Genomic DNA, 12,478 nt, shown 5'->3' with positions numbered 1-12,478 from the left:
TTTCATCCCTGCTGCGGCTGTCACAGCCGTTGCAGGGGATTGTGATGTTCTCCCACTGTTTTCAATGAAGTCCAGTGCAGTGGAAACCCCTGGATGCGACAGTTTCACATCCCTGTGGGGCTAAAGGAATCCCCTGCTGCAGCTGTCACAGCTGTGGCAGGGGATCGCAATCTTCTCCTGGAACAACACACTGCTCCAGTGAATGGGCGATTTTCACGTGCATGAAGGTTGGGTCACCTGTACTGCGCTAAAACCATGCTCGTGTGAATGAGCCATTAGGCTCTACGGTCAGAGGGAAAATGCAAAATTTTAGGATTTTTAAAAACAAATATCAAGACCAAAAATGTAAAAATATCACCAAAAATTCTTAAAAATATGTTTAACATAAATACCTGATTTATACAACAGGGCATTTTTTAATGATACTTTCCCTTTAAAGGCGTTGAGTTGTTAAACATATGGTTTCTAACTGTCTTTTAACCCCTTGAGTGGCAGGTTTCCTACCACCCTGTCGTGCCCACCAGGGCAGGTTTTTTAAAATGGTCTAATCATTGAATTTCAACTAGTTTTGCAGTTGCGTCTCAAGAGCCATAACTTTTTCATTTTTCCATTGACATGGCCATATGAGGGCTTGTTTTTTGCGGGACAAGTTGTGATTTTTTAAACAGGGGGGAGGAAAAAAAGAAATGGGGAAAAAAGAAAAAAGGGGCCATGTCATTAAGGGGTTAAATAATGTATTAACTTCCTTCTCTGGGTCATTACGACGCACATGGATACCACATGTGTGATTGTATTTTTGATTTTTTACAAAGTAAAGGGAGACAAGTGTTTTTTTTATTTTTTTAATAATTTTTTTACTTTTTTTTTTTAAAATTTTTTTACATTTTTTTTTTTTTGTCCCTTTAGGGGACTTCCACAGGGACCCATCAGGACCCCTGATCACATTCCAGGGGTCCGATGGTGACAGCCCTTTACATGCTGCAGTGACAGCCCTTTACATGCTGCAGTCACATAGACTGCAGCATGTAAAGGGTTAACACAGCAGAGATCGGAGGTTTTCTCTGATCTCTGCTGTAAGAGCAGGTACCTAGCTGTCCTCTGACAGCTAACAACCAGCTCTCCCTGCCACAGAGACCATCGGCTTGCTTCTGACAAGCCGATGGTCTCTATGGCAACCTGTAAACAAAGCAGGACATTGCCGACATGTCGGCAATATCTTCTGCTGGTTTTTCAAAGCCCTTGCACTGCTCTGTGTGGGTCTGTGCAGGCAGAGCACACTGTCACAGCTTGTGGCATTGTGCTCTGCAGCTCCCACAGTGATACATAGCCCGGAAATCTTCCGGGCTATGTTGCTATGAGCAGTGGAGCTCGTCACGGAACTTTTCCGGGCGTGCCACTCAAGGGGTTAAGCTGACTATACAAAAAATGATCAACTCACAGCAACAACTCTCAACTTTACCATAAACATAGACTCTTTGACAAGCATACATGTTTCTCAAGTAGGGGCCAGACAACTCTATGAGTCACATATTTACTGGCAGAGCAGGGTATCGGGCATGTTGAATTCTATCATCTATTTCACTGGAAAGTTGAGATATGCCCTTACTCATTAGACTTTTTGAATGTCTGCATACAGCTTCAAGACTAAGGCCCATTTACACGGAGCGACTATCACTCAAAAATCGAGTGACAGCTTTCAGTGATCATTTCGCATAAACTATTAAGTAGCTACTCAGCTACTTAATCACTTGTTAGCTAGCAAATGAAGCCTTTAGCTGAATGCAGTTAATAGCCTGAGGGCTCTTATCTCAATTCAGCTCTCTTGTTCTCTGACGGGTAACAATACTATCAGCACTACCCACGGAAAACTCAGTGTTTGGTCCTGATAAGACTGCGCAGTGATTTTTAGGTTGGCCTGAATTTAACGATCAGCCAGCAGTGCACGAAAAGTGTAATGATTTTTGCTCAAACGATCGCTTTTTAGCTATTTTTGAGCGATCATCGCTCCGTGTAAATGGGCCTTAACAGCACTTTAAAAAAACTTTTGACATATCACAGCGAAAAAGTGAAAAGTTTTGATCACTGGGCGGTCAGGAGCTGAAACTCCAGCTGACCCCTAAAAAGGTGGGGCTGCTGTGCCCCTTTGGCTGTCGTCGTTGCCTGTCGGCTCCTCTCAGCAGCTGTAGATGAATGCATAGATGTCTATATCAGCAGGTATCTCACCTGGACCTCCACTGATCAAAACTTTTGACATGTCACTCTGATATGTCACCAGCATTTTAAAAGTGCAGTCACTCTTAAAGTTCTAGTACAGCTATGACAACTAATATGGCCAGCATTGAATTTTTCACATATGACGTCGCTCAGCTTTCCTAAACCCTCACATATCTGCCTGGTAATCATGGCTCTATTACCACTCCCGTATCACAGCATATCAAGATCTGTAAATGTGGGCATGTAGTTCAGTTCTTACTGTATTGTGGAAGGTTACTCAATTTCTCAATAACAGAACTGAATTGCTAGTTAGATAATAATGAGACCACATGTTCTCAGCACGAAAGGGTTCAATTCCTTTTTCTCATAAATGTAAGTTGTGAAGGACATGTGTGGACTCTTTGCTGGTGTTTGTTCCCCTGGGTGATTTTACAGTTGTACGCCTCTGTTCACACTATGGTTTCCATTCATAGAATGGTACCTGGGGGGTTTACATTGGGTTTTATTATTTAAAAACAAGAATAGTAGAGCGGACTGCTCTGTTGATGCGTCTAGCATATAACAGCTATGCTTTGTCCCATGCAGAGATCTTTGTCGTTGTGGAAGTCAAAAAGTAGCAATTTCGTATTAGAAACATCAATAGGGATGGGGAGTTTTCTTCACCTGCTGGAATGTTGCTATTTTTTAAATTTTGCATTGTAGCCATTCCAAAGTGGGATTCTGGCCTTCTTGACCTTGCATCCTTTTTTAACACAGTCCTATTTTGACTGTATTTTAGAGAGTGCTTTACTTTCTTGTTGTTATAAGACATGCTGGAAACATTGTTTGAAAAAGGAAACACAAATCTGAGCAGAATCTACTTTTATAAACCGAAGAAAGGCCAAAAAAGTTTTATACACAACATTGGAAAAACAAATTAATCACACCCCAAAACCAATCCACACATCCACATTCAACTGCTGCCACCACTCATCATAATAGCTAATAAGCTGCCAACTCTTTTACAATGCATAAAGTAGACACTGTACATTGACCTGTGTCATTGCCGGTTTAGTTCAGATTAGACAAGAGTGGCCTACAAGTTTTCCCTGCAACAGTGGCCTACAAGTTTTCCTTGTTGTTTTCCCCTACACGTTTTCCCTTTCAATAGTAAATAGACTAGTAATTATTAGGAAGTTGATAAACTGTGATTATAACCCACTGTGAATGGGGGATACAGGATTATCTATATATAGGTGTCAGGATTTTATCCTGCATGTGGTGATAATGTGATTACTGCTGAGACATTTTCACTACAAAACAGGAAGTATCAGTCTACTATTAGGCCTCTTTCACATGAGTGTGCTTTTAGCGCAGAATAGATGCGTGAAAAGAGCGCTTCTAAAAGAATCAATGGTTTCCTATAGAAGCATTCACATGAAGGAATTTTAGATGTGCAAAATACTCGCACCAAACAAAGATAGAACATCCGTGGCTACAATGCCCACATCTAAGGTCAGAGCAGCGTGAAAAGATAGGAACTGACCTATCTTTGGTGTGTGCTGAGCAGGAGTTTCCATAGACTCTTATAGGAGCAGGAGTCTATGGAAACTGCTACAGAGGAAAATAAGATTACAAGTCATTAGGAGAACTAACAGGAATTTACAGCGGGAGCTTTAAAATGTGCTTCTGGGCAGCACGTTCTAAATGTCCTGCTGTAAGCAGCTGGGAATTCCTTCAGCTCCGCTACTGGGCAATTTCCCAGAAGTGGTGGGCAGTAGTGGACTCCCTCCACCTCTCTCTCTATAGGGATTTCCCTATAGCGGGGAGAGAGAGAGTGGCAGGGTTACAGGGCTTCCCCAAGAATGTGGGAGGAGAGGGCAAGGCCAAAGGGATCCACCCTTTAGCTCTGCCCATATAGCTCTGCCCCCTCTTTATTTGTCATGGGGAATCCCTGTGAGAAGCCGCATAGCCCCGCCCTTCTCTCTAGCCCTGCCCCCTCTCTCTGTGCTATGGGCATATACCTTGGGGATCCCCATAGCAGGAAAGAGAGAGCAGGGCTAAGGGGATTAACCCATAGCAGGGAGAGAGAGGGGCTATGGGTTAATCCCCCATAGCCCCACTCTCTCTATCCATGCTATGGAGTAATCTCTCTGGACTCCTTCACACTGGTGAGAGTTATATGGGGCTATGATTCACAGTCTGATATTGCCCTCACCATCCTTCTAAAAAAACCCTTGATGCAAGGTGTTTTCATGTGGAAACAGCTTTGCATCCCTGTGGGGGGTTTTTTCATCCCTGCTGCGGCTGTCACAGCCGTTGCAGGGGATTGTGATGTTCTCCCACTGTTTTCAATGAAGTCCAGTGCAGTGGAAACCCCTGGATGCGACAGTTTCACATCCCTGTGGGGCTAAAGGAATCCCCTGCTGCAGCTGTCACAGCTGTGGCAGGGGATCGCAATCTTCTCCTGGAACAACACACTGCTCCAGTGAATGGGCGATTTTCACGTGCATGAAGGTTGGGTCACCTGTACTGCGCTAAAACCATGCTCGTGTGAATGAGCCATTAGGCTCTACGGTCAGAGGGAAAATGCAAAATTTTAGGATTTTTAAAAACAAATATCAAGACCAAAAATGTAAAAATATCACCAAAAATTCTTAAAAATATGTTTAACATAAATACCTGATTTATACAACAGGGCATTTTTTAATGATACTTTCCCTTTAAAGGCGTTGAGTTGTTAAACATATGGTTTCTAACTGTCTTTTAAGCTGACTATACAAAAAATGATCAACTCACAGCAACAACTCTCAACTTTACCATAAACATAGACTCTTTGACAAGCATACATGTTTCTCAAGTAGGGGCCAGACAACTCTATGAGTCACATATTTACTGGCAGAGCACGGTATCGGGCATGTTGAATTCTATCATCTATTTCACTGGAAAGTTGAGATATGCCCTTACTCATTAGACTTTTTGAATGTCTGCATACAGCTTCAAGACTAAGGCCCATTTACACGGAGCGACTATCACTCAAAAATCGAGTGACAGCTTTCAGTGATCATTTTGCATAAACTATTAAGTAGCTACTCAGCTACTTAATCCCTTATTAGCTAGCAAATGAAGCCTTTAGCTGAATGCAGTTAATAGCCTGAGGGCTCTTATCTCAATTCAGCTCTCTTGTTCTCTGACGGGTAACAATACTATCAGCACTACCCACGGAAAACTCAGTGTTTGGTCCTGATAAGACTGCGCAGTGATTTTTAGGTTGGCCTGAATTTAACGATCAGCCAGCAGTGCACGAAAAGTGTAATGATTTTTGCTCAAACGATCGCTTTTTAGCTATTTTTGAGCGATCATCGCTCCGTGTAAATGGGCCTTAACAGCACTTTAAAAAAACTTTTGACATATCACAGCGAAAAAGTGAAAAGTTTTGATCACTGGGCGGTCAGGAGCTGAAACTCCAGCTGACCCCTAAAAAGGTGGGGCTGCTGTGCCCCTTTGGCTGTCGTCGTTGCCTGTCGGCTCCTCTCAGCAGCTGTAGATGAATGCATAGATGTCTATATCAGCAGGTATCTCACCTGGACCTCCACTGATCAAAACTTTTGTCACTCTGATATGTCACCAGCATTTTAAAAGTGCAGTCACTCTTAAAGTTCTAGTACAGCTATGACAACTAATATGGCCAGCATTGAATTTTTCACATATGACGTCGCTCAGCTTTCCTAAACCCTCACAGAACTGCCTGGTAATCATGGCTCTATTACCACTCCCGTATCACAGCATATCAAGACCTGTAAATGTGGGCATGTAGTTCAGTTCTTACTGTATTGTGGAAGGTTACTCAATTTCTCAATAACAGAACTGAATTGTTAGTTAGATAATAATGAGACCACATGTTCTCAGTACGAAAGGGTTCAATTCCTTTTTCTCATAAATGTAAGTTGTGAAGGACATGTGTGGACTCTTTGCTGGTGTTTGTTCCCCTGGGTGATTTTACAGTTGTATGCCTCTGTTCACACTATGGTTTCCATTCATAGAATGGTACCTGGGGGGTTTACATTGGGTTTTATTATTTTAAAAAGAAGAATAGTAGAGCGGACTGCTCTGTTGATGCATCTAGTATATAACAGCTATGCTTTGTCCCATGCAGAGATCTTTGCCCTTGTGGAAGTCAAAAAGTAGCAATTTTGTATTAGAAACATCAATAGGGATAGGGAGTTTTCTTCACCTGCTGGAATGTTGCTATTTTTTAAATTTTGCATTGTAGCCATTCCAAAGTGGGATTCTGGCCTTCTTGACTTAGCATCCTTTTTTAACACAGTCCTATTTTGACTGTATTTTAGAGAGTGCTTTAGTTTCTGGTTGTTATAAGACATGCTGGAAACACTGTTTGAAAAAGGAAACACAAATCTGAGCAGAATCTACTTTTATAAACCGAAGAAAGGCCAAAAAAGTTTTATACACAACATTGGAAAAACAAATTAATCACACCCCAAAACCAATCCACACATCCACATTCAACTGCTGCCACCATTCATCATAATGGCTGATGAGCTGCCAACTCTTTTACAATGCATAAGTAGACACTGTACATTGACCTGTGTCATTGCCGCTGTAGCTCAGATTAGACAAGAGTGGCCTACAAGTTTTCCCTGCAACAGTGGCCTACAAGTTTTCCTTGTAGTTTTCCCCTACACGTTTTCGCTTTCTATAGTAAATAGACTAGTAATTATTAGGAAGTTGATAAACTGTGATTATAACCCACTGTGAATGGGGGATACAGGATTATCTATATATAGGTGTCAGGATTTTATCCTGCATGTGGTGATAATGTGATTACTGCTGAGACATTTTCACTACAAAACAGGAAGTATCAGTCTACTATTAGGCCTCTTTCACATGAGCGTGCTTTTAGCGCAGAATAGATGTGTGAAAAGAGCGCTTCTAAAAGAATCAATGGTTTCCTATAGAAGCATTCACATGAAGGAATTTTAGGTGTGCAAAATACTCGCACCAAACAAAGATAGAACATCCGTGGCTACAATGCCCACATCTAAGGTCAGAGCAGCGTGAAAAGATAGGAACTGACCTATCTTTGGTGTGTGCTGAGCAGGAGTTTCCATAGACTCTTATAGGAGCAGGAGTCTATGGAAACTGCTACAGAGGAAAATAAGATTACAAGTCATTAGGAGAACTAACAGGAATTTACAGCGGGAGCTTTAAAATGTGCTTCTGGGCAGCACGTTCTAAATGTCCTGCTGTAAGCAGCTGGGAATTCCTTCAGCTCCGCTACTGGGCAATTTCCCAGAAGTGGTGGGCAGTTGTGGACTCTCTCCACCTCTCTCTCTATAGGGATTTCCCTATAGCGGGGAGAGAGAGAGTGGCAGGGTTACAGGATTTCCCCAAGAATGTGGAAGGAGAGGGCAAGGCCAAAGGGATCCACCCTTTAGCTCTGCCCATATAGCTCTGTCCCCTCTTTATTTGTCATGGGGAATCCCTGTGAGAAGCCGCATAGCCCCGCCCTTCTCTCTAGCCCTGCCCCCTCTCTCTGTGCTATGGGCATATCCCTTGGGGATCCCCATAGCAGAAAGAGAGAGCAGGGCTAAGGGGATTAACCTATAGCAGGGAGAGAGAGGGGCTATGGGTTAATCCCCCATAGCCCCACTCTCTCTATCCATGCTATGGAGTAATCTCTCTGGACTCCTTCACACTGGTGAGAGTTATATGGGGCTATGATTCACAGTCTGATATTGCCCTCACCATCCTTCTAAAAAAACCCTTGATGCAAGGTGTTTTCATGTGGAAACAGCTTTGCATCCCTGTGGGGTTTTTTTCATCCCTGCTGCAGCTGTCACAGCCGTTGCAGGAGATTGTGATGTTCTCCCACTGTTTTTAATGAAGTCCAGTGCAGTGGAAACCCCTGGATGCGACAGCTTCACATCCCTGTGGGGCTAAAGGAATCCCCTGCTGCAGCTGTCACAGCTGTGGCAGGGGATCGCAATCTTCTCCTGGAACAACACACTGCTCCAGTGAATGGGCGATTTTCACGTGCATGAAGGTTGGGTGACCTGTACTGCGCTAAAACCATGCTCGTGTGAATGAGCCATTAGGCTCTACGGTCAGAGGGAAAATGCAAAATTTTAGGATTTTTAAAAACAAATATCAAGACCAAAAATGTAAAAATATCACCAAAAATTCTTAAAAATATGTTTAACATAAATACCTGATTTATACAACAGGGCATTTTTTAATGATACTTTCCCTTTAAAGGCGTTGAGTTGTTAAACATATGGTTTCTAACTGTCTTTTAAGCTGACTATACAAAAAATGATCAACTCACAGCAACAACTCTCAACTTTACCATAAACATAGACTCTTTGACAAGCATACATGTTTCTCAAGTAGGGGCCAGACAACTCTATGAGTCACATATTTACTGGCAGAGCACGGTATCGGGCATGTTGAATTCTATCATCTATTTCACTGGAAAGTTGAGATATGCCCTTACTCATTAGACTTTTTGAATGTCTGCATACAGCTTCAAGACTAAGGCCCATTTACACGGAGCGACTATCACTCAAAAATCGAGTGACAGCTTTTAGTGATCATTTTGCATAAACTATTAAGTAGCTACTCAGCTACTTAATCACTTATTAGCTAGCAAATGAAGCCTTTAGCTGAATGCAGTTAATAGCCTGAGGGCTCTTATCTCAATTCAGCTCTCTTGTTCTCTGACGGGTAACAATACTATCAGCACTACCCACGGAAAACTCAGTGTTTGGTCCTGATAAGACTGCGCAGTGATTTTTAGGTTGGCCTGAATTTAACGATCAGCCAGCAGTGCACAAAAAGTGCAATGATTATTGCTCAAACGATCGCTTTTTAGCTATTTTTGAGCGATCATCGCTCCGTGTAAATGGGCCTTAACAGCACTTTAAAAAAACTTTTGACATATCACAGCGAAAAAGTGAAAAGTTTTGATCACTGGGCGGTCAGGAGCTGAAACTCCAGCTGACCCCTAAAAAGCTGGGGCTGCTGTGCCCCTTTGGCTGTCGTCGTTGCCTGTCGGCTCCTCTCAGCAGCTGTAGATGAATGCATAGATGTCTATATCAGCAGGTATCTCACCTGGACCTCCACTGATCAAAACTTTTGACATGTCACTCTGATATGTCACCAGCATTTTAAAAGTGCAGTCACTCTTAAAGTTCTAGTACAGCTATGACAACTAATATGGCCAGCATTGAATTTTTCACATATGACGTCGCTCAGCTTTCCTAAACCCTCACAGATCTGCCTGGTAATTTTGGCTCTATTACCACTCCCGTATCACAGCATATCAAGATCTGTAAATGTGGGCATGTAGTTCAGTTCTTACTGTATTGTGGAAGGTTACTCAATTTCTCAATAACAGAACTGAATTGCTAGTTAGATAATAATGAGACCACATGTTTTCAGTACGAAAGGGTTCAATTCCTTTTTCTCATAAATGTAAGTTGTGAAGGACATGTGTGGACTCTTTGCTGGTGTTTGTTCCCCTGGGTGATTTTACAGTTGTACGCCTCTGTTCACACTATGGTTTCCATTCATAGAATGGTACCTGGGGGGTTTACATTGGGTTTTATTATTTTAAAAAGAAGAATAGTAGAGCGGACTGCTCTGTTGATGCATCTAGCATATAACAGCTATGCTTTGTCCCATGCAGAGATCTTTGCCCTTGTGGAAGTCAAAAAGTAGCAATTTCGTATTAGAAACATCAATAGGGATAGGGAGTTTTCTTCACCTGCTGGAATGTTGCTATTTTTTAAATTTTGCATTGTAGCCATTCCAAAGTGGGATTCTGGCCTTCTTGACTTAGCATCCTTTTTTAACACAGTCCTATTTTGACTGTATTTTAGAGAGTGCTTTACTTTCTTGTTGTTATAAGACATGCTGGAAGCACTGTTTGAAAAAGGAAACACAAATCTGAGCAGAATCTACTTTTATAAACCGAAGAAAGGCCAAAAAAGTTTTATACACAACATTGGAAAAACAAATTAATCACACCCCAAAACCAATCCACACATCCACATTCAACTGCTGCCACCATTCATCATAATGGCTGATGAGCTGCCAACTCTTTTACAATGCATAAGTAGACACTGTACATTGACCTGTGTCATTGCCGGTTTAGTTCAAATTGGACAAGAGTGGCCTACAAGTTTTCCCTGCAACAGTAGCCTACAAGTTTTCCTTGTAGTTTTCCCCTACATGTTTTCTCTTTCTATAGTAAATAGACTAGTAATTATTAGGACATTATAGTACCAGCCACACAGCTCTGCTACATGCACGTCACACACACAGCTCTGCTACATTGCTTTCACATATGAGCTACATATGATTTACGAATGTCAGCAGCTCGCTCAGGAGACATATTGGCTCGTTGCTTTTGCATATGAGCTGCATGTGTTCTACGAACTTCAGCTTGCTGCTGAGGTGAAACCGTGGCTTGTTGCTATGTCATGTAAGCTGCATTTGCTTCACGGTGGCGTTCAACCCTCTGTTGTGACATGTTTGCACGACAGTGATGGTTTATTACAACACTGGACAATGATTCACAATTAGATGAAGGCTGGACTGGTGTTGGCAGCATTAGCAGTTGAGAGGACATTATATCACGTTTAGGAGATGTGAAGAAAGCGGTGAAGGACTATGCTTCAATGTTGTTGGTCAATCTGCACCGCCAGCTATGCATGTGTACATTTGTGAGGTGTCATTTATTGAAATCTACACACAAGCGTCCAGCTACAAACTGCCAGACTGATTACTGCTGTATCCATAGCAACTAAAGCCGCAGGGGTTTGTGGGGGATTTAGTCTACATATAAACCCTCATTCAGTACACAAGGAGGATAAAGGACCTGTGATGACATCACCGTCATGTGTTCAGGGGCGGAGCTAAGAGACAGTAACTGACATCACAGGTGCTCTGCATGTAACTCACACACACATGGATTGACGGACAAGTGGTCATTAGCACTTTGATGAATCCATCATATTTTCCTTGGTTTCCTTCTTAGTGGCTTTCCACACAGTCTCGGAAGAGCCAGGTCATAGTCATTCTGCTGCTGAAGCCTTCTAATGCCTAAGACAGAAAATGTTGATGGTGGGATAGTATGCTGTCCAGTTCTGAAGCTTTAGGTCTGAGCATTCCTGAACTGATGAGCCAGGTGGGGAACCATCTTTTGTACTGGATTTGTCTAGTTGTATTAAGAATCTCTCCCTAACTGCCTTGACTAGTTGGACTCTTTGGCTACTAGTGTGGATTTACATTTTAAACAAAGACCTCAGGAGAAGGATCAAAAGCACTGGTTTCCCCACCTGGCTCTATATTCAATTCTCCTTTAGAGAAGAGTTCTGTGGAACCCATGCAGCTTGGACACTCTCCCTCAACACCAATTATTATGTTCAGTAGGTGGCAGGATCACCTGGTGCATCCTGCTGGTATGCCACAGTGCAGGTGGTAAGACCTGCTTTATCTGCGACTCCTTGTGGGCTGCTGGTTGATGGCTGTGAACAATGGGGAGGCGGAGAGGGAGAGTTTGGCATTCCTTCCTATTGCCAGGAATATGGCTGTTTTGAAGGACTATTCTCTGCGGTACTGAGCAGTGGGACTGCAGGCAAGATTTACTACATGATCAGTACTCAGAGCTATCACTGCATTTTCTGTAGGGATACACGGGACTGCAGGGAACATTTACTACGTTATTTGTACTCATGGAGTTATCACTATGTTATCTGTAGGGTTACATAGGACTGCAAGGAATATTTACTACATTACTTATATTCAGAGAATTATCACGGTGTTATCTGTGGTGTTGCATAAGACTGCAGGTAAATGCTCATTTATACATAACGATTATCACTCAAAATTCGTTCAAACAAACAATTTTGAGCAATAATCGGTCAGTGTAAATGCAAGGAAATTGCTCACTATTAATTTGCGACTGTTATTGCTGGATCGCTGGCTTCTTGTTGCATGTAAGCGCTCCCCATTCAGCGCTTCACATAGAAGCCAGCAATGTTTTTAATCTGAACGCTCTGCACGAGCGCTGATGATCTTAGCGGTGACCTCAGCGCTTGTGCAGTTTTTTTTAATGATTGTCGGTTTATGTAAAAGAGCAATAACATCTACTACATTATCTGTCCTCAGAGAGTTAACACTGTGTACCACATGATCTGCAATCCAAACATGTCATTTTATTTTAAATGAGTGGGTATGAAGAAGAAAACCTCCAGGTGAC

This window comes from Eleutherodactylus coqui, chromosome 1 (assembly GCF_035609145.1).
Source record: "Eleutherodactylus coqui strain aEleCoq1 chromosome 1, aEleCoq1.hap1, whole genome shotgun sequence".
NCBI lineage: Eukaryota > Metazoa > Chordata > Amphibia > Anura > Eleutherodactylidae > Eleutherodactylus > Eleutherodactylus coqui.
This window is presented reverse-complemented; position numbering follows the sequence as displayed.